We start from the raw sequence: 27,260 nt of genomic DNA on the forward strand, positions 1-27,260 counted from the left end.
TTTAGGAATGTCTTTCATCCTTAATCAGTTAACCACAGCTATAGTTAATTCTCTGTGCAAAGGGTAGAAGGATTTTCCTACTATAAACGATTATGTAAACGTTCGAGGCTGTTAAAAGCGTAACCACGCGGTAAGAAAGAGCTTCTGCCTCGCTTCTCACTGTAAAGGAAGAAAGAATAGGTTCCTCCCCCCTTTTATCACGTGGCCATGGTGTGTCACGTGTTCTATGGGCCGCGTGAGGTCGACAGTGTCGACACCAGACACGTGAACAACCCAATCGAGGATATTGTATTTTCGGATTAATGGAAATTCACTCTGATCAACACTGTTCGTCCTACTATCTGAATTAATTAACGGCCTTCTACATCTGTTCCTCCTTCGTGTTTCGTAATCGGCAATCCATTTAATTAACATGTACCCTACCTGTCTTTTTGCGCCCTTGCGTTTGCGTAACCGGAATTATAACCAAGATAAGTTGAACTCGGTTCTTCGACGAGGTTTAAGTCGTTTCTTTTTATTTTTCTTTTATTTATTTATGCAATGTCACGTTAGCTTCTGAGGCCATTATTATTATTACACATTTATTTTATCCAGCCCCTCTCTTGTTATTATGTTAGGTTCTTTAATTTTTCTTAAATTCTACAGTTCACCTCATACACAACAATCCATAAAATATAACATTTTTAAAGAATATATACGCTGTTATGTTTTGCAGTCTCTTTACTTCCTAAATACGTAAATAGACAATTTCTTAAAAAGGAATTTCAAAAGATTCTTCTGTAAAGAAATAGAAATTATTTACCAAATAATTCCTGTAATTTATAATAGACGATATTTACCAAATATGATATATACAATATTTACTCTCTATTTAATCTCTAACCTAACGTAATTTGGAAGTGACTTGCCGCTGATACCAAAAATAATATCATTTAAACGTCTTGAACATTTCAGGTAGAGTTCACTTGAAATGACTTAAATAGCCAACAGGAGGTCCATTGTTGGCCACAGGACGATTCACGTCACCGCAAGCCTCGTGGTTGCGTATAATTGGTTCGCGCGAATAAGGATCCACGCTGGCGCGAACGACTCTGTGGACAAATGGTGGAGGGGTTGAGGTGCGATTCCTTGCGCGACTAGACGCGTCTCTAGCCAGTTCGGAACAGTTACCGCGCGTACTTTGTCACGTTCGCGTCGCTTATCGTGGTCACAAGCTCACCGTGAGACTTGAACTGCTTTTCCTCAGTGATCCTGAGCATTTCGTCTTCGCTTCAAGGCTCTTTTAATTCCTTGCATTGTATCACTGGTGAGGCTTGCAAATATTTTGAAATGTATTATTATTTTTATATTATTTGTTTATAATTTATCATAATTATTAGATAGCGAATTTTTAGATAAGTTAGTACTGTTAAGAATATAATTAGAAAAATAGAACGTTTGTAGAAAATTGCTTTACGTATCAAATATTATAGAAATGTTTATACATTTTTTATGTATAGATTATATATATATCTTCATACTATATGCAATAATATGCACTCTATGTGATTTTGCATTTTCTATGAATACATAAAAATCCGCAGTCCAATAATTGCTGATTGTTATACCATTTACTGAAATTAATCGTAGTTATGTTATTTACTTTGATTCTTCCATTACATGTGAAACGTGCTTTTGCAAGTATTCTTTAAGCGAATGTTTACTTTAAAATTTTATACAATTAGTAATTTGTAAAATATAATATGATTTGTGTAAGGGTATTTTAAATACCTGTACAATTAGTTTCAATTATTTAATTTAAATTATTTATTATCAAGTATAAAATGTTAATTGTTTGATTTCAAGTGGTTTAAAGTAATCACTGATAGAATTTGGAAATAGGAAATTTTTTGTAATTTTAATATCAAAAAAGTGTCAGTAGAATTTTTGTCTTTGTAGTTGAGAATGGTGTACATGAGTGTTTGATCAAGCTTTTCGCTGATTCTTCCAAAAGTGACTAGGAGAAGATAAGTTCAAAGCTTTTTATTCATAAAATTCTCTGCATATTTTCTTGTTATAAATCTTTTCTCGGAAGAATCTTGGATTGAAAATTATTTAACATATTCTTTTACCGTTAAATTATTTAATAGCGTGCTCTTCAGATCTGATATAGCTGTTGATCCGTAAAATATGCTTCGCTCTTCTGCTTCGTAAATAATTTTTACCTTTGCAAGTATTTCTACCTTTTTCTAATGTTTATAAGAATCGTTAAATCGTTTCAAACGGTGATCTCCAAACGTAATTAAGATGTTCTTGATCTCGGATTAAATTTTATTCTTCAGTCTTAGATAAAGTTTCTTCCATAATCTATATCAGTTTTCATAAGGCTTTTCAAGTATTCTATCATATCTAGCAATTACAAGAATCATTAAATTCATCGTAATTGATCTCTAGATTAGACTTCATTCTTGTCTTTATAATTATAAAAATTGTTCTTGATCTCCCGATTTTTATTTTGTCTTTTTAAAAAATAATTCCATCAACTTTTACAAGTTTTTTCAAATATTCCACCTTTCTTAATGGCGAGGAAAAGAATCACTGTAGCCAGGCTGTTAGCAACTGCAGAAACGATGCTGATCGCTTCACCTTCCACTGCTTCCGTCTCATTAACTGAAAAACGATATTCCACGGCATCCACGTTCTTCTATTTATCGACGCCAGTGGAAGGAATGACCTGTGCAGATGCAATATCGTTGAAAGTGCAGTTTCCAGTTTCATCGACGATTCGTCGACGCGTAATTATTCACGTGTGTACCACGTTAATACACATGCTCGCGATTTCCAATTATCCGCGACTCTCTCGACATTTCTCCACCCCTTCGATGTCCCTTCCCTCATTACTAATTATTTCCTTTCCGCGAGAAATATTTTATCCTATTGGCCACTAAATCTAATTAAGCTTTATTATTGCGTTGTTCTATAATAGTATAGTACAACATCAGTAACGTTCTGTGAGTGGAGAAATATTACATATCGGAGAAATCACTGTAAAATTATTCTTTCATTGTTCTGTATCCTGTGGAAGATGTATGATATCTTTAATGACTGGAGAAATAGTTGAGTTGGAATACGAGGTAGTAGCATAGAAAGGATAGTAATGTATTACATATCGTGCAATACTAAAAATAGAGTACTATAATATGCTACTACCATAAGTACTAGTATATACTATATAGTAATACGATGTAGTAGCATACACAGGATAGTAATATAGTATAGTAATGTATTACATATCGTGCAATACTAAAAATAGAGTACTATAATATGCTACTACCATAAGTACTAGTATATACTATATAGTAATACGATGTAGTAGCATACACAGGATAGTAATATAGTATAGTAATGTATTACATATCGTGCAATACTAAAAATAGAGTACTATAATATGCTACTACCATAAGCACTAGTATATACTATATACTAATACGAGGTAGTAGCATACAAACGGTAGTATTATAGTATAGTAATGTAGTATATATTGTATAGTACTAAAAATAGAGTACTATAATATAATACTACCATAAGTACTAGTATATACTATTACTACAATAACCAGTTACTACTAGTTACTATTACTATTAACTAGTAATATATTTCTCCTGTAATATTTCTTGTTCGCTTTATTTTACTTACAAATGATTTGTTAATTGCTTCAAGGTAAAAATTAATTGTCGAATATATTTCTCACTGGAAACTAATTAAATTTCATCTGCATCATTATAATAAGAATAACACAATTATGCTAAGCGATTCATTAGAACAAGTCGCTGAGTGTTGTCTGACCAACCTTCGCTTATTCTCCTTATGCAGTTAGAGTACCTGTCCATCTTTGGAATGTCCTTTAAACTAAACATTTTTCGATTCAAATAATTTACTACTTTCTCGTAGAGTATTAAAGAATGCATCGAACATATAAATGAAATTAAATAAACGAATAAAAAAAATTATAGAGTTCCATTAAAAAAAAGAGTGCAATTTCCCGGTGCATCGTTACATACCAAGAAGAAAGAATAAACTAAGCGAGTACCTATGAATATAGATGCTATTATACCATTCAACTTTTCCCTCTACATTATATTTTTCTATCTCTCACCGACTTTGAGATAAAACCTTGTTCAACGCATTCTATATTTATGTGTTTATTTATTTTTTGGCTCCACCACACAGGAAACATTGTTTACGTATTTCTCTCATTCTCGTGCTTTGTTTGGATATAGAGCTTTTGTTTCTGGACATCCATGCACACTTCTACCCCAAACACACGTATCTCATCTAATACTAACACTTAAACGTACGACCTTTTTACTTTTTTTAATTTTATGTCATATATATTTCTGTGTTTCAGTTAGCGTATCTTACTTTTGAACGATATTTGTCGTGCTGCAAATATCTTAAAATTGTCTATCGGTCTTTCCATGGCGAGTGGATAATCTGTTTCCTTGGTCAGTCAGGAACATCTTGAATTGCAGATGAAACGAGAGCACGTGATGTGCCTAAGAAATTGGAAGTAAAAGTCTCCGACCAGAGTGACTCTGCTCTTTATTCATCTCTTGGATGCTTATTGGATCGGATCTTTTCCTGTTTCCATTGGGTTTTGAGCACCGAGGAAAGAAAATGATACGAGTTTTCCTTTAGATTGAATAGTGTTATGAGCTTAGGATCTCGGGAGAGATAAGCAGAGATACGTTACTTTTTCTCATATCGATAGTTATTGGTTAAAATGTCTTTTATTTCTAATGAAATTGAAATGAAAAATATCTCAAAATTAGAATAGTTTGGGGAATATTACGAATTAAGATAGTTTCATCAATAGGTAAAGGTTAGGTTTCATCAATAGGTAAAGGTTAGGTTTCTTCATTATATCAAGTTGTAACATTATTTTAATTTTAATGTTAGATATTATTATTCCTTTATCACTTTATAATATTTCGTTCGTTTAATATTTTACATTAAAAAATTGCAATCTTCTCGTTTTTATCTTATTTGTTATTATCTACAAAATACAGCTGAAATCATGTATATTTGAAAATTAGAATTTTTTGTCTAACACTCTATCACAAGGGTATTTCATCAATAGCAAAAAATCAGGTTCTCTATTTGTATTAAAAAGTTACTGTCTTTTCCTGGTTTTATTATTATTTCACGAAATTATGATTCTCCGGAATATTCTATCCACGTGCTAGAATTACATTTAAATAAAGAATGAAGAGGAAAAAGTATATCCATTCCATTTCATCAAGCGATGAAATTAAAATTTTCACGAAGAATGAACGAGAAAAAGTATTTCTATTCTGACACGTGGTAAAATTAGAATCTCTCATCCGATTCCGGAAACACAATTGTTGGAATAGTTGAAAATCGGTAACTGTAGCGAACAGTGGTTGGTAACTCGTCAGGAACGTTGCAACGTTCTTCGACCTTGAGGGTTAGCGAACCTAGAATGAGAAGAGCTGTGATTGTAGAGGTCTGTAGGACTGTGATTTCTCGTTTAGCATGCAATACGCCACTATCTGCCTACGCAACAGTCACTAGGTCGTCGCTATAATTTCATCCTTTCGATATGCAACCAGTGTTGCATAAATTTCCTCCTGGCTTCCTCGATTCTGGGTGCCTCTGGCATCATAGTGGTCACTGGACCATGTTAACTACATCGACGAGCTATTGGCATGGATATACTGCTATTACACCCAATGGAACTTTTATGGCTAGTAGCCTTATCACTATTATTGGGAAAATTCGTTTCGATTTTTAAAGAACATGAAGGGTCCAAAGAATCTGAGAGGTTCTGGAAGGATAGAATATTCAAAGGAACCTTGAGAAAGATTGCGGAACAAAACGCCACCTATCTGAAGTATAGTATTCAGATTGCGAAACCTTTCATCTGAATCTGTCATTTTGGCGGTATTTTAGGTCGCCAAAGTTAAAGAAGATGAGGGTCATTTTTCACGGAAGTAAACGATTTTGAAAATTCGGCTGACAAAGGACTTAATCGTAGAAATCCGCGTAAGACCGTGGTCGTGCAGAGCTATAAGCTGCAAGCGGCAGGACAGGTGATGGCGCTACTAGCTAATGCCAATACTACAAATGCCTATTTTACCATTTACCACTCTCTGTATGATTACGGCGTAATCTGCCGTCTCATGACGTCCGCAGAATAAAAGATAGCTCGAACCGAATCCATTTCTCACGATTCAAACGCGTATAGAGTAGGCCACACAGTAGTTTCAGACTACCGAATTTGAAAATTCGCGAGCACTTTGCATATCAACAGGTAGACCGACATTTTCTTACGCGTTACACATGATATATTCTTTCTCATTTAAATTGCTTCTTAAATTACCTTCTCACAAAAAAAAAAAAAAGAATTGTTGGAGATGGGAGAAAATGTGACAATTATATTTAAAAAAGTCAATTACGTAATATCTACATTCGACAGTATAAGGTTGCTTCTAAAAAATGAAGCAGTAGTTACACCTTTTATATTCATAAAAAAGCACAATGTTAACTTCCGATGGTATACCATTCTTTGTCATTTTATTCTATCCTCATATTCTTTTTCATCGTTCTTTTTCATCTTTGACATTTCAGAGATGCAGTTTGATTTAATTGCGTGGGACACCTTCTATATTATATAATATAGAATTAATATTTCTTATATAATTTAACATTTTCATAACACGCTACAGTACCCATACTAATTTGATCAGATTACTGAAAAAGTTACTGAAATAGTTGTAAAATTCCAAGATTATGAAAATTCTTTTAAATCTTAATTCAAAATTAAATAAAAGTCAAATATGATAAATCTATTCATTCCAAAATTCAATCCAATCTAATTTAATCTAATTTAATGGTGAATGCTAATATTCACCAATATTAATATTACCCAAACATTCCAAAGGTAGTAAAACTTTTTAACAAACCAATTGAAATCTGTGTAAATCAAAATATGATTATCTATTTATTCCGGCCTTTACCCCAATAATTCACTCCAAAATATTGCAATGTTAATATCCAGCAGAATGCTGAAGGAGTCCATAAAATAGTTTCAAAATTCCGAGGCCAATAAAACCTTCTAACAAAGCACAACCACAAAACGTAAATACTAACCAATCCAAAGCAAAACACAATTATTTATTAATCTCGAAGTTGATTATCCCAGTCTAATTCAATTTAAATTGCTCTGTCCTGTCAAACAAAATCCAATCTCCTTTCCTCATTAAATTCTCAAATCATTGTCCAGAGGAGAATTTCGTCAAAATCTCAGGGGATCTTGAATCAGGCTGGTTCCAATCGTTAAGCGTTCATCCAGGTCAAGGCTCGATAGTCGGATGGGCTCGTAACCGAGGCTTTCGTGAACAATGGGCGCGCGATACTGCGGTAATTAGCGGGCAGATTTTAGAAGAAGCGCGGAACCGCACGCTTGGTCTCCCCTTTCACCTGGATTGTTACGTGGAGCAATTTGTTCATGGGAACATCTCAATCATTTATAGAAACTTTTTAATGAACATACTATAACGAGTAAACTACGAAGTTCTATGCAAGTTTATATTTTTGTGGATTTTGTGCGTAGGTTTGTTTCATTTGTGAGTTTTTAGGTTATGTCAAATATACCACTTTCGAAATTATACTGTTATTTTTTACACTTTTTTAAACTCCTTAAGTGTAGTTGATTTTTTTCTGTGACGGTGCTGTTTTTCTTCATGCAAATATTATCTTCATCAATACCATCTAATGACAAAATCCGCAATCACTTAGTTGCCAACCCAACTCCCTGCAATTTTTCTATGATATTGTAGTTTCTGTTTTTGGAACGATGCTGCTCTTAGTCTTGAAGGTACTAATGGAAATCGTTGGATTTTATTGGTGCAATTTTTGTTTGCAGAATAAGAGGTACTCGATAGCTGACGATCGGTTTCGTTCTCGACGCGAGAGAATTCGATGCAACACGCGTAGGAGGCAGTTACTGATTCGTTAGTAGTTGGAAATGGTTTGGAATTAATGTGTTTGGCACATCGATTAACTTTCCAGTTCTGTTTCCTGCTTCCTATTTTCAATCTTTTCGTTTTATTGGTCCTTGGCAAGTTATCAAAATTCAATTTTGGCCCTAGAAGATAGATTCTGTATATTTTTTTATTGTTTTCTCTTAGAGTGGAATTTTGTTTGGGTAAATTAATATTTTGTTTCAATTTGAAGCAAATTGAAACTATGTTTCTGCTATTCCTTGAATTTCATATAAATTCGTAAAAAATCTGATCTATAAGAAAATTCTATTTTTCAACTCAAGAATCCAATTTTTCTAAATCAATCTTTAGCTTTCTTTTCCACCAAAAAGAAAGAACTTCACTACACGAAAGAATAATTTTCTATGCGCTTTTTGCTTTTTTCCTCTTTATTTGTCTTCTCATGTGAACAAATTATTCACAGAGTAGAATAAATTTATGTAAAAGAATTCTCGGTAACCAAATAATTTCCATTTTAATAACGGCAACCTATTTCTAGATGTAAGATAAATCTAGAAATGAAATTCTCATGGGTCACTCCGTAGATTAAAATTTGCCACGAGGCAAATCAACGAGAACGAAACGCTTTAGGTCTGACGATTTACGATTGCGTTCTCACGTATCATGATCGTTACTATCGAGAGATGATGCATAATTAAACGAATCCTGTTTATCCAATCGAGTGATCAATTTGAAACACGCAATTATAACGAAAGCAAATGTTTAGGTTGAGTTAAGTGTAGAATTAAATCGCTCGATGACGATCGTTTCTCGATCTATCGTATTACCTGTGACCTATAGCAAAAAGGTTTCAATCGAACATAGCAAAACACACTGAACTATGCGAAGCACTAACACCAAGTGGGCGATGTTTATGAGGCGTGATTCTATGCATCAAGATAATGAAATAATGAGAAGCTCATATACAGAAATGTTGTTTGGGAAAGTATTCATTTTATATTAGGAATACAGTACGTTAATGGTTGCTGAAGGACAATGAATTAGTCGACGAATATTTCTTTCTAATTCACTCATATTTCATATTTCTCACCTAAAAATACTCGAAAAAGAAAAAGAGGTTAGGTTTGGATTATATTGAGAAGAAAAGGTTAGTTTTGGCTTAAGTTACAAAGAAAAGAATGTTCGAGTTATATTGAAAAGGAAAGATTAGTTTTGGGTTGAATCAGATGAAGTAGAAAATTAGGTTTGCATCGGATAGGAATATTAGATTTAGGTTAAATTAGAAGGGGAAAAAAGTTATAAATGTGTTTGACAATTTATTTCTATAATAAGCTTTTCCCGTTCTTCATTTTTCACTGGTGAAAGCAATAGGATGGATAATTTTCACATTATTATAATAGTATTGATGTAATAATGGAAAATACAAACGATTAAAGAATAAAGATTGTATAAGTGAATGAATATGTACTAATTATAATCTTATACTAAATTTAATAAAGAGAGAGAGAGAGAGAGTCATTTCAATATTTCGTGCTTAGTTCTTAAATTATTCGTATACTTTTTTATATACAATTTGCTTTTTATTTAATATAAAAGGAAATTACGAATAAAAGGCTTTGCAATGATATACGTAGTATAATATAGTATTACAATTGGATAAAACATTTTTAAATTTTTGATGCCCATTTCTTTTAAGTAGCTTTTGATTTTAAAAGCTATATTTTTTTAAGTTAATACGTAATAACAAAGAGATTAAAGTTTTGAAAGCCGATGCTCAGTAACAAAAAGCCGGTCCTTTTCCAAAGCTAACATACGATAACAGGAAGCTTACAATTTTTGAAAAGTTAATACACAATCGTCCAACCTTGTGAATCTGCTCTTTTATTCAGAAAGCTCTTTGTACATCCAGATCGTTTGATTTCTCAAGCGAAACAAGTAGTGCCATTCTTAAATATTAAATTATTTTAAGCAGTCAAACTTATTTTTAAATATTTCTGTCGTTTTCCACGATTAAACCATGAATGAATGCCATTCCTACTTTATATCTATGATTCATATTTCAATATGCATTTTAAACTCGTTCTTTCATGTCATTCCACAAAGTAGAAATATCGTCATGAACGATAGACTTCAAAGCTCCTCAATAATCCCCATAAAGATTCTCTCCTATAAACCGCAAATCAATTTCGTGCCTATTTTTTTCTGCGTGGTTTTTATATTCCGGGAAAATAATAACACGGTTGCGATGAAAATAATTTTCTTAGAAAATGAAAGAAGATTCCAGTTTCTATATAGATACTTGTTGCATCATATTTTTAATTGAACATCACACAAATCACATATTTTAAACAATAGAAATCTAATTTAATTTTGAAAAGATTTAGCTAAAATCTTAAAAAAAATTTACCTAATATAAACAAAAATATCCTAACTTAAAGTAAAAGCTTTTAAAATTAGAAAAACAGGAGCACGAGACATTTAAACCTTGAAAGCCTAACTAAATTAAAAGTCCACGTACTATCATTAAATAATATCCTAACCTAAAATCTGTCAATATTGCAAAGACAAGTCCACGAAGCACTAAAACAACAAAAATTATATAACTTTAAATGTTTGGTTAACACCAACAAGTAAATCTTAACTTGCAAAATAAAAATTCTTAACATTGAAAAGACAGATCTATGAAGCACTTAAACAATAAAAACCTAACCTGTAAACACATAATCAAAACTTGAATCAATATCGATAAACATGTTCTAACCTAAACATAAGATTCTTAATATTGAAAATCCAAATGCACGGTCCATTAAAACTATGATGTCTTAAGCATTAAACGCTTTCCTAATCCGAAGCTTTTGAGGTTAAAGTACCTTTTGTCAGATTAAGCTTCGACTTTCGAGAGGTGTCTCGTTAAAACTTCTAACAGTCGCACAACCAACTACATGAAATTATTTCATATGCCAGTTTCTAACTAGTGAAAAGGCTTCCGTATCCTTTTTTTTTAATCCTAAATCAGAAATTGGATCGAGCATCCCTCAACGCTCCGAGTCACTCGCCTCTATGATTATTCTTGCTCGACCTGATGACTTTTTACGAAAGAAACTGGAATAAATGAGGTTTCTTTGACATTTCTGCTTGGATCTATTTTATTTCTATCAAAGGGTGCCCCGAAGGAACTTTTAAGCAAAGAGATCTGAATGAGAAATGACAAGGATGAACAGAAGTAGTAGTTAACTGGAGTTACATTTTGTTGATGTAAAAGAGACGAAACTTGTTTCCTCGCAGGATCCCTTTTCAGTTGGGTTAATGGGCCTTCAACTTTTGACGCGAGATCTTCATTACAAAAGCGGAGAAACAATTATATCAGTTGCAAAATACACTATCCTTGCCAAGAAATGTAATTATTTGCGTTTTCGTGTTCATTTAATTATTTTATAATTCTGTTTTAAATGAATTATGATTAAAATATAAGATATGATTATTAAAGTATGGTTAATAATAAATAAAATTAAATTATAGGTTATTTTTACATATCTTTAGAACATAGAATAAAAATTATTCTAAATAATTCTTATTACATGTATACAGTAATAATACGGACACAAAAATAGAAATAATTATATTATACAAAGCAGTTATTGTTATATTTGTTTCATTTTATTGATAAGAATATTAATTCAATTACAAATCTTTTGAATAGATATCCTCTAACATAAAAGCATTGATTAAATTAATATAGAGATACCTTGCAACAATTATTTTTGTAGCCTTGACCTTTTAAATATTGTAGGGATTTTTCAAAAATACTAATAAGTAAAAAATTAATGAAATATTGGATAAATTATCTTGCTTCCTTAATTCTAATTGGAATAGAGAAGAGATATTAATTATTTTATGGTACACCTATATATGTGTAGTTGAGTTAACTTCAATGTTTATAATTTTAATTATTTTATTGGATCACAATACAATATTATTTCTGTGTAATCCACGTAATGGTTCAGTTTGCGGGCTAATGTGATCCTCTTTAATTCTTGGATGATACTTTGATTGAATACTGTTTTGTTACGCGTTAATTAATCACCGTTTCGGTCTGCTGTTGACTGGCATACAAAGTTGTGCATCTACTGCGCCAGATGCGCTCCTCTAATCTCCTTAAATTGAAAATCATTTTTCTTTAGTTGTCGCTCCGTCCACATTTCCCAATACAAACTTTAACCATTTAGTGATAAGTGATAAGTTTCTTCAATGCTTGATAATTTTTGTATCAATAATTAATTGCAGACATACACTGTATATGAAAAAAATTTTAGTTCTTTATTGGAGTCTTTAAATATTTTTTGAGGATGGGGGCAGATTTTGGAGATTTCGAATATTATGTCTGAGAAAAGTGATTTTTTATTAAAACTGTAAGCGAAATAGTCGCCACAGAATCATTTATCAATGTCGTACTACTCAAACTATAAAATGCAGATTTAAATTCATGATTTCCTTCGTGATTAAATTACACTAGCTTTCTCTCAGATTAAATGATGATAGTTTCAAGAAGTTAGAAAATTCTGAAAATGTCAGGAGATTAAAAAATTTTAAAAATAAACACGCAAGAAGAACCCTCTCACATGCGCTATCTTTCTCATTGTAGATTCGCGTTTCCTTTTACATACGTGGGTCATTGGATTAAGTAAACGCAATATCTGACCTCTGGCATGTTGCTTCGAAGCTGGAATTCCCTATGGAATTTTCAACTTCGAAATCCGTGTTGCATGTTCATAAAGGCAATTACCATGCTCGATAATGCGAACTAATGTGCAGTGCTGCAATTAAGCAGGATGATGAAGATGCTGTTAGGCTTAGAAGATGTTAGATTACGAGCAGAGTATATCTTAGACCTTGCTTGCTAATTAGCGTGGAATTTGAAACTATATTGGCTTCTTAGGTAAACGTTGCTCCCTATTTATCAATTTCGTTTATATTATATTTTCATATTTTGCCATATTGCCATATTCTTTTATGTTCTTATGTAGATAGAATTTCTTTATCAGTTAGAAATTATTTATTATTTGGAATTACCTGAAAGAACGTATGCATTATTTCTGGTAATTAGGAATTATTTTGGTCAAAATCAAATTTTATTGCTTGTCAAGTTTTACTTTGGTTAAGTTAGATTTGGGTTAGGTTTAGCAAGTTTTGTCACGCTCATACATAAATTTATCCTAATATTTGTAAACGAAGAATATGCTTTATTTCTTTCATGTTATTAAAAAGGAATATAAATTTTCATAAATTTGCTGCAATTCATTAATCATTTAAAGAAGACAGAATATTGCGTCTTTTTTTACGTTTCGTGAGACGAATGAAACACACTGTTCTGAACGCTAGTTCAAGAAAGGAATGTATTCAACCTGTCTTCGTGAAGATCATCTACACGTGAGACAGTAATAATTTCCAAGCGACGACCCTGACAAGGATACAATGGTATGTCATTTTGACAAACGAAAACGCTCACTGTTGTATAGTGAACGATGCAGTATGTGAAACGATTGTTCCTCGTTGTGTAACCGTTTTATATGCATGAGAATGGAGCACGTGTAATTGGAATTGCAGTTTCGTGATGGATCATCCGTTTAATAATTTTTCACTCTGTATGGTTATTAATCATGCTGATACGATTTATTAAAGATAAAAATGTGAAACGTTGTGAGCACTGTGACAGCTTTATAACCTCGAATTCATTTACGTAGAGATTTTACTTCAAAAATCAACAAAATATAATTTAGAATTAACAGAATATCCTATGAATAATAAATAAAAGTAATAAAGAAATAATCATTATAAATCATTAATAACCAGCATTAGAAAAATAGAATAGATGAATATATGAACAAATAAATGAATAGATGTGCATATTGTCACGCCAAGTGACACATTTGGCGTTAGTGTCGCGTCAGTTACATTATCATAATGCCAATGCACCGTGCTTAATATAAACATCATCAAAATATCATATACACAATTTAAATGAAATGTTCAATTTTAACAATAACTTCCAATAATTATATTAATAAATTATTTCAATAATTCGCTTCAATAGTTGAAATTTGTGATTAAAATAAAGATTCAGACCGAACATGGTTCCTATTCTTCCTAGTTTTCAACGCGATCACGATGTTTTCAATGTTTTAATACCATTTGCATAATATCAAAAGAACGCTCCGACGAGTTCCTTGCACTATGGTTCATCATCCTCTTTATGAATCGTTTTTCAGCTGACGATTGTTGCGAAACCCTGATGAAAAATAGAAGAAGTAAGAATTGAATGGTATAAATATAACCAGAGGATGTTGAGGCGGTTTCTATTTCTGTGCTGAGCTTCCTCCGGCGAGAAAGAAGTGCTTCTTTCACTTTTCCAGCCAGCTGATGCCGGCTAACGTACAGTGAGATTTCTGACCTATAAAAACCAGTTGTCCTTGCCAACCACGACCATTCTCCTCGCAATCGATTGTCCCATTTCAACGTGAAGTTCTGATGCGGAGCCGCGAATCAAGCAGTGGCAATTGAGATTCCCTTTTAGTTGATGGATCCTATCGTTTTCAATGGAGCAAACTTTCTTAATTGAAGAGAATCCCCTGTTTCCTTATCGCGATACTTCCCCCTATTTGGAGGACTGTTTTAACCATGAAAGTTTGGTGGTGGATTAGCAAAGAGAAATACAGAGGAATTCCTTAGCTTAAAGGGAGTTTACAGGGAGATTTTTCAGATTCTAGGGGAATATTTCAGGATTAATATCATTTAATATTATGTAAAGAGGTCTTTTTTAAAGACTTTTTTTTAGACAATTCTTTGGGCCGCGAGAAGAGTTTTTGTACTAAGAGATCTTTGATACTTTCTGCAGAGAGAAAGATTTTTAGATTAGGAGGATTTCTTGGAGTGTGATAAGATTTTTTACGTTAGATTTCCCGTCTTCTATTCGTATACAGTTCTCTATATTTTATGAGAATAGTTTGGTGAATATTTCAAGAGAGGTATTTTAGTTTGTACAAAGGTTCCTTATATGTGTGTGAATTGTAAGAAAATTCCTTACACTACAAAGTATTTCTTCGTGTATTATTTTCTTGTCTGAGGATTCTTTAGATTTCAGAACAATATTTCAGATGATTGAGATATCTTTTGTGCAACTATAGAATAGAAAGGTTTCTTTAGACGATAATAAAAGTTTGTATATCGTAAAAAGATTAATTGCTGTCTAATTATGAATAATCTTTTATGATATAACCGTGAAAATAAATAACAGAAAGGGCTCTGAACGGACACACAATCGCTCTAATACCCTTCTTCTTATTTCCATTCTTAACAAAATTAAACAAACGTTCCTTTCTCATAAACATTTCCAAAAATCACTATCTTTGAAGTTTCTCTTAAGGAATCCTCAAAGGACGTCTTCAATGTGTTTACAAACTCTCAAAGTATTCCACCAAATCACGTACTGTATGCTCTAATTTCAGCAGAAACGATTTCTGCGAGAATTTCATCAGGTAGTTATCGTCACCTTTGTTTCTTACATAGTAATGAATTTCAAAGCAGTCGTGTTCTAGCTGGTTTTGCACAGTTCAACGGCTCATGAAACTCGCTTAAACAGCATAAGAGGAATCAACGTGATCCTAGGACGTATCTGTACCTCGTAACTTTCTTGGTACGATTGATAACTCAATTGCCTCGAGGGAGAGACGGGGAGAGACAGGGAGATACAGGGAGAGATGAGAACCGTTTGAAAGTGTGCATCTGGTTACACATTATAGCATGGTGTTAGCATTATAGCATTTGGTTTTTAGGTTAGGATAGAAAATATGACTATGTATATTGATGAAGAAATGAGGGAAGTTCTTTTTATTATATTTGCGGGTGTGTGGATATTAATGAGAGAAAAGATCTTTCCTTATAGTAGTAAGGAGAGAGAAAACAAGAATATTTATTACTTTAGTGAATAGGAAAATTGTTAGTGGAAGAAATACAAGATTTTTGGTTACATTAGTATAATAGAATTTTATTTGATTTTAGTAAAGACTTCTAATTAATTGAATGGCAAAATATTTACGCAGAGAAAAACAAATAAATTTCCTTTTACCTGTTATTATTTATTTCTTAGTAATTCCTACGTAAAAAGGTATATTGATATATGTAATTATAGAGCAGTCGTCGAGCAAAGACTGTAAAACAGAATCAATTTCACTCGAAAGAAAAAGATTTTAAAGTTAAAATTCGCGAGAAATTTTCAAGGGAGTCATTTCAACCATTGCTGAATTCGTTCTAGAGATACGTGTTGGTCTTTTGCTTGACCTATTTCACTGGAACATCGTGCTGCCACGCCAGTATTTTCCTCTGTTCTCGAGAGTTTTTTCACCATTTTTCTATTCATTTTGAAATATCAAAAAATAACTTGCCTCGTCGAACGACGATAGATTCCATCCCATGGATTCCATGTTTTCCATGTTTAATGTTCGTTTTTCGGCCTGATAAATCTTTTAAGTTTCATCTTTTTTTTCATTTCGGTCTTTTGAAACTTTTATAATTCGTAAATTTAGAGATAGGGAAGTCTGAAAATTTGGAAATTAAGAAATTCGGGAGCTGGGAAATAGAGAAACTCGGGAATTAAGAAATTAGGAAATTAGGACGCTTGAGAATTAGAAAATTAGGAAACTTGGCAGTTAGGAAATGTGGAAATTGAGGAAGGGAGCTGCGAAGTGAAGAAACCTGGGAATGAAGAAATTAGGAAATTTGGAAATTTTAAAATTAAATAATCCCTTCAGAGATAAATCTGGTATGTTTTACAAAGTACTTGTTAAAAAACAAAAAAGAAAGATCTTATTATACTAAAATCCACTAATATGCAAATATTATTTGCAAAATCCAAATTTTAATTCAGTGGTTCAAGCTGTCCAATAGCTTCCATTTATTGCTTTTTAAAGTTTCTGAATCAATCTGTCTTGCAGACCCTATTCAATTTCTCTTGAACATTTCGAGATGAACAATCGGAAGAGAAACATGAATCTTGTCAGTAGAACATGACGACGTTTCCGAATCGGACTCTATTCATCTGTGAACACGAGCCAGAAATGCATGGTGCGTACGCTGAATGCTGGATCTCAACTTTCTGGCAAACAACCAAGTAGTCTGTGCGATTTCCTCTTATTTTTCTTCGTCCTTTTTGTCATTTCGCTTTAGGGACTGTTTCCTGGTCACAAAATTTTGCCTTTATTTGTCGCTCCTCTCTCTTTTTTTTCATTTTTCTTGGTAGACAAATATTCTGTGGTAGCTGCTCTGTTAGCTTTTCGTAGCAAATATTGCTATGATATATATGGTTTGAAAGTAGCAAAAATGGTTTCATCCTTTTTTTCTATTTGTAGGTGAATACTGGATATTCTATGGTTTGGTAGATCTTCGGTTCATGGGAGAATTATATAGGCATTTTTATTTACTTAGAGCTTTTGATATTCAAACGTTTAAAGAGCAGTGGATCTTCAGCTTATGGAGCGATTATATGGATTCTTTTTATTTATTTAATGTTTTGGACATTTGAATATTTCGGAGTTTTGAATTATTTACATTTTCTGATATATTTTGTGTTCGTTTATACTTGTGTAAAATTTTTTAAAATTCAATAAAAATTATTGTTGGAAATGGTTCAAGAATGATATGAAAAGGAACGTATTCAAAACATCAGTATTTTTGTTGTCCATATATATTCCTTTTATTGATATCACAAATAATAAACATTACTTTCGTAGTTCCATCGATACCATTCAAACTCTTTGGCGGTTTAAAAAACAATTTTTAACAGTTTCAAAAATACTATCGTTTGTTTTACAGGATTTTAAACTTTTTCGCACAATATCAAACTTCTTCCAATAACATTTCGAACTACTCGTAACAAATTGATTTGCGATGAAATGGTTTTCTCTGTGTCGTTCAAAATAGTTTGTACGGAGCAAAAATATTATAATTTAAATACAGAAAATACTTCTCTCTGGCTAACACGAGCGATATGAGTGAATATCGAAAAAATAAAAATATAAACAATTTTTTTTTCATTTCTCTTCCAATAAATAAGTTGCATATCAGAAAAAAGAAACGTCAAACAATCGTTTACGATGATTTTTCCCTTTGAACAAGTTTCAGTTTTTGCTATGGACAAATGGGGGATACTAAAGAGATGGAAATAATATTATGGCACTCTGGGTTTGTCTAACTTTGTCTCATGTCATTGGGGGAACTGGCTGGAGAATATTGACAGGGATTGATTGAAAGGCGGATGGAATTATTTTGGGACTAGTTGGAAAGAAGGAAATGTTTTGGTTCGCTTGTATGATTTGATGGATGCTACAGTGTTTAGGGACGGGAGAGGTGAAATTGGACGCTTTTGGCGTTGCTGCTGCTTATTCGCGGCCAACTAGCGATACAATTCTTGGGAGGCTTAGCGGCCAGCTACCGAGGAGGAGTGGAGGGGATGATAGTGGTCATCATACGAGGAACCGGCTCGAAAATATTTACACAGATTCATCGATGCGCGTATTTTGAAGGATTCATAGAAAAGCGTGTTGACATTAATTGCTCGAAACGACCGAATCATTGACGATAATCCTCGAAAAATCGACGCTCGTTACTGGTTTGTCATTTTTCCACTTTTTCTGCACAGTGTTCTGCTTTTATCGCTTTATCCATATGGAACAGAGTCAAACATTCGGAGTGCATTCTACATTATCGGGATAATAGAATTTGAATAAAAAAACTGGCCTTCAAATAGTCTTAAAAATCTGCCGAAAAGTGCGCAAATTTTAAATCGATCTTTGATATTACAAATTTATTATTTTTTATTATTTCCATAATTTATTATTTCCATATTTACTACAATGATTTCGGTTGTATTTTATCCTTCAAGAGTTTAAAAACACTGTTCAGAGAAACTCCATTTTCACGTTCTACTTCCCACCCTCAAGCCGCAATACATTAAAAACCAGAATTCAATTGCTTAAATGGACCAGCAAAAAATTGCGAATAAAATTCTACGTGAATCCAATGTAAGCCTTTAACGCGTCATCCGGCGACTATTCTATTTTTTCTCCAAGAGTTTCAAAAATACAGCACCAATTTCGTATTCTGTTCACTGCAATATATTAAAAGGGATTCAATGATCTTAAACAAAAACGAGGAAACAAAATTCCAATGTGTTAACGTACGAAACTCATACTCTTTGATTCTCCAACCTGCGAATGCATCGGCTGAGGAAAATCCTGCCTGATCCTTGGAATATATGATTTCCCTCTATTTAGCCCTCCTTTTCCTGGGTTGATCGATTTCCAATTTCTTCAGGCCCCTACAAAGCTTCTGCCTCCACGTTTCTCTCACAATAAGAATAAAAAGTCCTCTCGCTTGTCTCTCGAAACTTTGCACATCAACTTCGCTACTGATCATTGAACGATGGAGCAGAATTTCTCCGACTTTCTTCGAGTCTCTTCTAAGCTTCTACCTCCACTTTTCTCGGAGAAGAAGAAGAAGAAGAAGAAGTATTTTCTTCTTTCCATAAAATTTTACACACGAACTTCACCACCGATCATTCAACGATGGAACCACAATCGACAACTGCGGTGAATCTACCACACCTACTCGTTTGTTTGGTAATGACCTTCAGATGGTGATGAGTATACTGTGAATGCTCAGACACATTCGTATTTTTCGGAATATTTTCAAAAATCTGGAACTTGAATAAAAAATGGAGATGGTGATGAGCAGAATGGAGGTATTTGGGAAAATTCATACTTTCAGGAGTATTTTTATAAACCTGGGATTGGAATAAAAAATTGAGATGGCGATGAATAGACTGCGGTTATTTAGGCAAATTCATATTTTTGTAAAAAAAATCTGAATCATGGAACATGGATAAAAAATTGTTTCATCTACGAAATATTGTAACGAGTGGTAAACTTTGCATATTACGCGCACTTGTTCATTTTGACGCGTCAAAATTTTCCATAAATTCATGAATATCCGCAGTTCAGTACTGAGGAGCTAGGCGATCGATTTTTAGCGGGAATGCGTTAGTTTTATTTAAAATACAATTTGAAATTGATATAGAAGGATTAAATTCTTAGATACTATGATCTTCCAATAACAGATACTTGCCACCTGATGATAAATATTTTATTATAAATAAATTACTTCATTCGCATTATATATCGTAATCTAAAACGCTAAATAAAATAAAATTAAATTCACACCAATGGAAGCTAAAGCAAAATACCAGATAAAACAAAATTTGTTAGAAATTTTCAATAAATGTAATCTGTAGATATCCTAAACTCTAATAATTTATAGCTAGCAGTCGTACTCTATAACTACTTGCAAGTAGTACGAATCCGCGATACGTCAGTCACAGTACACTTCCAATACGGTAACTTGAATTTTTCGAATTGTCTATTATTTTTACAAAATTTTTAATATATAATATAGTAGTACTATAGATGGTATCTATTTGAAACTTTAGAAACGTAGGAAAAAATTTTCGCCGTCAGCCTGGGTAACTTAATTGGGGAAGTACCCGCTCGGCAAGCGGAAGATCCGGGCCGGATACCGGTCGAGCAATCCGATCGACTGAATATTTTTCTCCCTACAGTATATAATTAGTATTAGTAAGCATTTTCGAGAGGTTCAGCGTTAATGAAAAATTGATGAGTGAAAAGAATGCCAGGTTGTCTTCATGGGCTATCGGTAGGTAGACTGTCTCGTCGATTCTTCTGTTGTATGATAAAAGTGAATCCATCGATGGAGAAGATGACACTGAGACGTAACGATGCGATAGTATAATGGCATCATCTCCCTTTCAGTTTGGATGCTATATTTTTCAATATCGACAGGCTCATCTCGCTTTAAATGGTTCACGGTATTCCCTTTAAAGGGGCTGTTGCGTTCGCCAGGTCAAAGGTTAGGTGTCTCTTAAGACGATCTCCAGTTGGTTGATCTTTGAATTGTGTGTTAGTCGTTTTTTCTAATTTACTAGTTACAGCCGAAGGTTAAGTAGTTATTTTAGAGTGTTTTTCGTAAGAGAATTTTATATTGGTCAGTTCACATGCCAGTTTTATTTGAAATGTTACAACAGGCAGGTCAAAGGTCAGATAGCTTTTTTCAGAGTGTCTCTTTGGAAAAAGTATTTTTGGTGTATCTCTCGGTTTTATTCAGAGAATAGTCAGAAATTAGTAGAAGAGAATTAGCTCTTAGACACACGATACTCCATTAACAGATGTTTAGACACTCTAAATCTGCGGTAAACTGCGCTACAACAGTCGCAAATTGGTGGTCGAGCCAGGCGTTCATCGAGGGAGGAATCGATGCTAAGTATATAGTATAGATACCATTTTGTTGAACTTAGAAACAGACAACGTGAGTGAAAGCGAAGGGGAAAACATATCGGTGAGACAATACCAACACATCGATGAAATTTTCTTCTTTTTAACTTTTATTCGATAAAACTTGTACCAGTGTAATGGTGAGATTGAAACAATACCAAAACACGATATAATTCGCAGCATATTTACTTATTCAATGATATCGACTTAGCTTCTTTCGTCTATTGAATATGCATGTAAACGTGATTTAAACTGTATCGTGTTTGGTCTTATTCTGGTCAGAAAAAATCTCACATATACGTTGGTAAATGTTTTATTTAAAAGAAAGTGAAAACTAAAAGAATTTCGTCATTGTATTAGTAATGTCTCGTGGACAATTGATTTCGGATCAGGTTACATTACTGATTGTCAGTCGTGTAACAAGGGAACACTAGCAGCCCTTGCGGGGGATTCCCTTCAGTGGTAGCCATGATATGGGTAGATACGTATACCATGGATACGAGATCCCGTGAAGCCACGCGAAGCAATTTGATCGCGACCATCGTGACTCTAGCATGTAGAGTAGAAACCGGTCCCACTGAAATTACCGACACGGATCTTCCTGACACACATTTCACCGACAACTATTCACCGACACTAGACCTGATCGACGCTAGAATTGGCCCATACCAGACTTGACCAACGATAGCTTTGACCTACAGCAGCTTTGACTAACTGACGGTATTAGCAGAGGGAAATAAGAGAAGACTTTTATTTACGTAGGTTTATTCCTACCAGTTAATCGATGGCCGATCGGTTTGCAATGGTTGGATTAGAAAAACTAACTTAAAAACTTAACTTAAAGAAACTAACTTAAACCCAATGTTCGACCGTTCGGGGAGAGACGCAATTACGAGTGTCGAGGATGAGGATGACTGATTGAAGAACGATTGGATGAATTTGTAATAGAAAAGTATATTGAAATAATTAAAGGTATTAAAGGTATTAAAGGTAATTAAAGGTTTATGCTGATTCAGATCCTTACTCTCTTAGTGTTACTAGACAATGGAATGATAGGAAGCACGTTCATATATTTATAGCAAAAGGACATTACCCAAAAAGTTAACCGTATAGCTTGAGCTAGATGGGGATGAGGTTGGGCTAGAGGCTACAGGGAACATAAATAGAAATCTGTTTATTAGTTCCTTTGTTCCTAGACCTTGTAACCCAAAACATGAAGTATATTCAAGGGTACAATAATATGCACCGCTTCTTATTTAGGATGTTTCTGCGTAATAGGAATCTCCAGGTCACATAAATAAAGATGTAAAGTTTTTCTTGAAGTAGATACCTCAACAGTGAGGAAGCGCGCCAACGGGAATGGTAAATTCCCGTTACGATTATACAGTCGACGTCAGGAAATGGTCGATCCCCTATTTTGGTTAGGACAATACAGGAGGTTGAATTGATTATAATAGTGAGCTAACAGGCTATAATTTACGCTTTATTCCAACAACTTGTGGACAAGATGTTTACGCTTAGCGCGTGTAGATATAAGTTAGCTAGATGACTGATCTAAGTCTGATAAACCAGTGCAGAGATGTTGACTAATCTGACGATGGTAAACCAGTGCGGAGATGTTGACTTATCTGTAGTCGTTGAACCAGTAAAGTTCTTGAACCAGTAAAACTCTTGCTGGGCGTTGGTCGCCCCACCACTGGTCGTTTGCGGCTGGAAATCCCGGGAGAAATGGAAAAACCCACTTTTTACCTGTTGGAGCAGTAACCATAAGAAACGTCTTAAGGTCATTAAGAAACGACTTAAAGGTGTTTTATACCAAGGGCCCTAACGGTAATATGGAAATGCTTAGTTTTATGATAATTCCTTGTGATTATTACGGTCCGACAAATTATATTTAGTGGCCGCCTTGACCGAGGGATGGATTCCGGGCTACGCAAATAGTCACCGGACCTAACACCCAATACAGAACACAAACTGGCAATTAAATAAGTCTTGCTTTGATTTCGATCAATTCACCTTAAGTTAGGGCGTAATTTTAACACAAATCCATATGATATCCATGGTGTGAGGTAGCTTCGGGTCAGAACCTTCAATCTGGCCATCAACTGTTTGCAGCAAGAAACCTACGTGCGGAAGCAAAAATCCTCTGTGCTGATACTACCAGTCAGTCAAAGGTGTCGTCGGTTAAATCTGGTATCGACCAAGTCTGGTATCAACGATGACTACCGAGACTAGCGCCGGTGATTTCAATCGGACTCGAGCAAAGAAACTACCGTTGCACTTCATTTTTCTCCTTCTCCCCTGCTCAACACTTCTTCGCTAATGGACATTATAGTGGCGCTACGTACTAGAGCCACAATGTGGTCGTCGACCAAGCTTGATGGGATCCCGTATCCAATGGTGGGTTGGGACTTAAATTTCTACCGAAAAAATAGTTACAAATATCACCAGCTCATCAACTAAATTCTACGTAGAGCGATCCAAAATCCATACCGATCCACCGGGCAGAACTACAGTAGTACTGTACAGGAGTTTATGTTAATTGCAAGTAGTACAAATCCGCAATAATTAGAAGAAAGAAATTTTCAACGTATATTTTTCGAACTTTGTATCCTCTTACGAAGCATATAATCCAATATTGGAAAGCTTTCCTGACGTGCAAAGTTAATGAAAAAGTTGATTCGAAAGATTACTTGGATTTCAAAGTTCTCATAGCGAGATACACGCGAACTTCAATATATTCGAGCTCGATATGTGTACGTGCATACACGGCATATAGAAAAGTCTAAAGTAGAATTTTTTATGAGCAAACTTTCAGCACCGATGCAGCTTTAGAAACGTATAAACAGTGTCCTCGCAGACTGGGAACTTGTTCCACCGGAGGCACGCTTCCAATAATTCTTCATTCTGAAAAATAGGTTTCTGTCCCGAGCATTTTATCCAGAACTGACGATCCGAATTATTCTCCGTCTGTCCATATAACAAGATATCTATAAATATCCGGCTATTCGTTATGGAGATACAAAATTATTATATTCTATCGATTATTTAATCGTACGTTAATCTCTATATTAAGTGTTTTCATGCATTCATGCGAGGTTTGAAGATACAAATTATAAAATTTATAATAAATTTATAATAAACAAGTGGAATACTTGATGAAATTTTTAATAAGTAAACCGAATCACCGTTGATAAATAAAATTTTAACGTGCAATGATAAATTGATAATGATATTGTATACCATTATGACATTACATATATTGGCAAAACAATTTTCTGTTCTTATGTTTAATTCTTATGGTAGTAGTGTTTTTCATACTCAATTTAAATTAATTTTCCGTTCTAGATTTTTCATCCAAAATAATTCTCTTATTTAATTTCCCAATGCAGAGGGATTTGATCACAAATCATTGCGGGTCATGTAAATCCGTTGTTGAATATTTGTAAAGTTATTAACAGCGAATTTATACTTAATTAAACGGTCGTATTTAACAGCTGATCAAATTCACTACTGGCTGTGTCTAAAATTATGAACGGTTAATTATAAACTCTCTTTTGTTGAATTTAAATTAGCGAAGCTTTAGCACCTGCCATAAATACACACATAAATCCATAGTCTACTTACGGCTACCAACGTAGACAATATTTAATTAGAAAACAGTATTAACGAAACTTAGTAAAATTATTAATATTATTAAACTACTAATATCGATGAAGTAATATAAAGCACGGTATAAGTAATATAAATCAAGTACTATTAAGAGAATAATATAAATTGTAATGTAAACCATATAAATTATCCGCTTTACTTTACAAGACAATATAAATAAAGACAAAATGAAATAGTTCACTTTAAAAAGCGTCCGCCTCGAGAAAAGAAACAAAGACCATGATCGCACAGCTCCCTCTTGTACAGGAGAAAGTTTAGTCCATTTTCTGCAAAGCGAGGAAGGTATTCGAGAGAGCGAGAAAATTCTTTCCAACCATAATCCATTAATTCCTTGTGTAAAAAAGGCAGGAAACGGAACGAAATGAAAGTACGTATCTGGCTTATGGAGCTAGAGTGATGTGGAGAGAACGCTCGGAATTAGATACGGCTGCTTAAATTTCCCGAGGATACCTGAAGCCCCATTTCCGGAATTCGCGTTATCGCGTCGCTGATTTTCGACGACTACCTCTTGGCCTGGAAACGATCCCAACGCCACACTTGTAACGCCAGGCAAACGAGTTTCAATTTAGTGATGGAATCTGACGCGAAGAGAATGGGAGTGCGAATTTTCCGAAGGAAGACTATTGGGTTCGTTAAATTTTCGGAGGTGAGGAGAAACAGTTTTAAGTTGGATATCCGGGAAAAGACGTGGTAATCCAGTTGAAGAAACTTGGAGTTTTAAAGGGAGGTTATTTATGGAGCTGCAGACCCTTGAGGTTCAAGGCCTAATCTACTTGGACTCGGAAGTGTCACGTAGCGCTGCTGATGGAAAACAGAGTCGGCTGAATGGACAATGGAGGTAGAAAACTGAATTGCTAGAGACAGACCGAACTTTCGCACGTTCGCGGGGAGACACGATCTCGAAGAAGCGCGCCAACGAGAGTCGTAAATTCCCGTTACGATTGACTAATCGACGCCACGAATACGATCCCTTATTTCTTGTGGGATAATAAGGGTGATTAATTGAAATAACGCTGCGATTAACAGGTTACTATATATTTAATCGATCCAACAACTTCGGTGTTATACAATAGTGAATGTTTGACTGTACAACGACGAGTTAGTACGACCTAAGACTCTTTGCGTGTCGTTTCGTATGATGATATCGACAGACTCCATTCGCGGGAGATCGACCGAACACTTATTGACGACTTGAAGACTTGATCGAGAATTGAACTGTTGATGACTGCTTGAGCGTTTGCTCGAGAGTGCCGAACTGCCCTTAAGGTGTCTCGGAGGAAAGTGTCACAGACGAAATGCCACAGACGAAATCCGACTAAACAAAGCGATAAGATAACGAAGTTCCAAGCACGTTACCATCAGGATAACATCCAGTCATTCTATCCGTTCCCAGAGATGTATGATCAAGGCCCATTCCCACTCCAACGAATAAAAGAATTTAAATACACCCCCTAAAGATCATCCAAGTCAGTCTTGAACAGTCACGCCTAGAGCTCAGAAGTGTATTGCAAACGATAAAAAATAAAGTTTCTTTTTTCCCTAAATTTATTTTTTTTATTTTACGTGACAAAAGCTTGGTGTGGGTGTGCCCTTTGACCGATGAACGCGGATTCGTTGTTCACACTTTTCGTCCAGGAAGTGAGGGTAACGATCCGCGATGCCGATTGGTTATGACCCATTCTGATGAACAGAATATGCAGAAGTCTCCCACCAACGTAGAGCGGGGATGGACTTTGCTCCTGGCGAAAAAACAACCTTTTCGGATGGACATGTGTTAGCTTTTCCCATCTGGTGACTGTCCGCTTTCTCCGTGATTCTTAAGAACGCCTAATAAACTCAAGCACTTTTCCAAGACCCAGCCATAAACTGAAAATACTTCTAGGATTAGAGAATTCTCCAGACGTGCCATTTGACTGGCAAACATGTGTGGAAACAATGAAGCTGAAAGTTAACGTCTTATGGTGGGTCCGTGGGTCTATTGAGAATCGGGAAGACTGTAGGTTGGCCGTTGGCTGCCAGGTAGCGAGGGATGGCGTGCAGATGTCCCACGCGACGTAACACAGACAATAAAAACAGAAGACAGGGAAGTTATTTAGAACTGCGTCTCTTGGATCTCCAACAAGTGACCAAGGATTAAGAAGACTCTTTTTTCGTTTGTTTCGCTTCAGAGAAGATACGAATCTCTCCT

At 34.4% G+C, this 27,260-nt stretch overlaps 1 protein-coding gene across 10 annotated transcripts in view; it reads left to right on the forward strand.

Moving 5' to 3' along the window:
- Positions 1–27,260, forward strand: part of LOC122576615 (PDF receptor) — a 70,485-nt gene that overhangs the window by 12,180 nt on the left and 31,045 nt on the right. For 8 of the 10 annotated variants that reach the window (XR_006319817.1, XR_006319818.1, XR_006319813.1 and 5 more), the window contains exon 1: positions 1,162–1,306. The exons of 1 other annotated variant lie outside the window; for it this stretch is intronic. The gene's annotated coding sequence lies outside the window, so the exon portion shown is untranslated. Of the gene's footprint in view, positions 1–1,161; positions 1,307–13,458; positions 13,482–27,260 lie in introns of those variants that run through there. One more of the 10 variants, XM_043747200.1, reaches the window with a different exon arrangement.

Source organism: Bombus pyrosoma, linkage group LG16, assembly GCF_014825855.1.
Source record: "Bombus pyrosoma isolate SC7728 linkage group LG16, ASM1482585v1, whole genome shotgun sequence".
Lineage (NCBI taxonomy): Eukaryota > Metazoa > Arthropoda > Insecta > Hymenoptera > Apidae > Bombus > Bombus pyrosoma.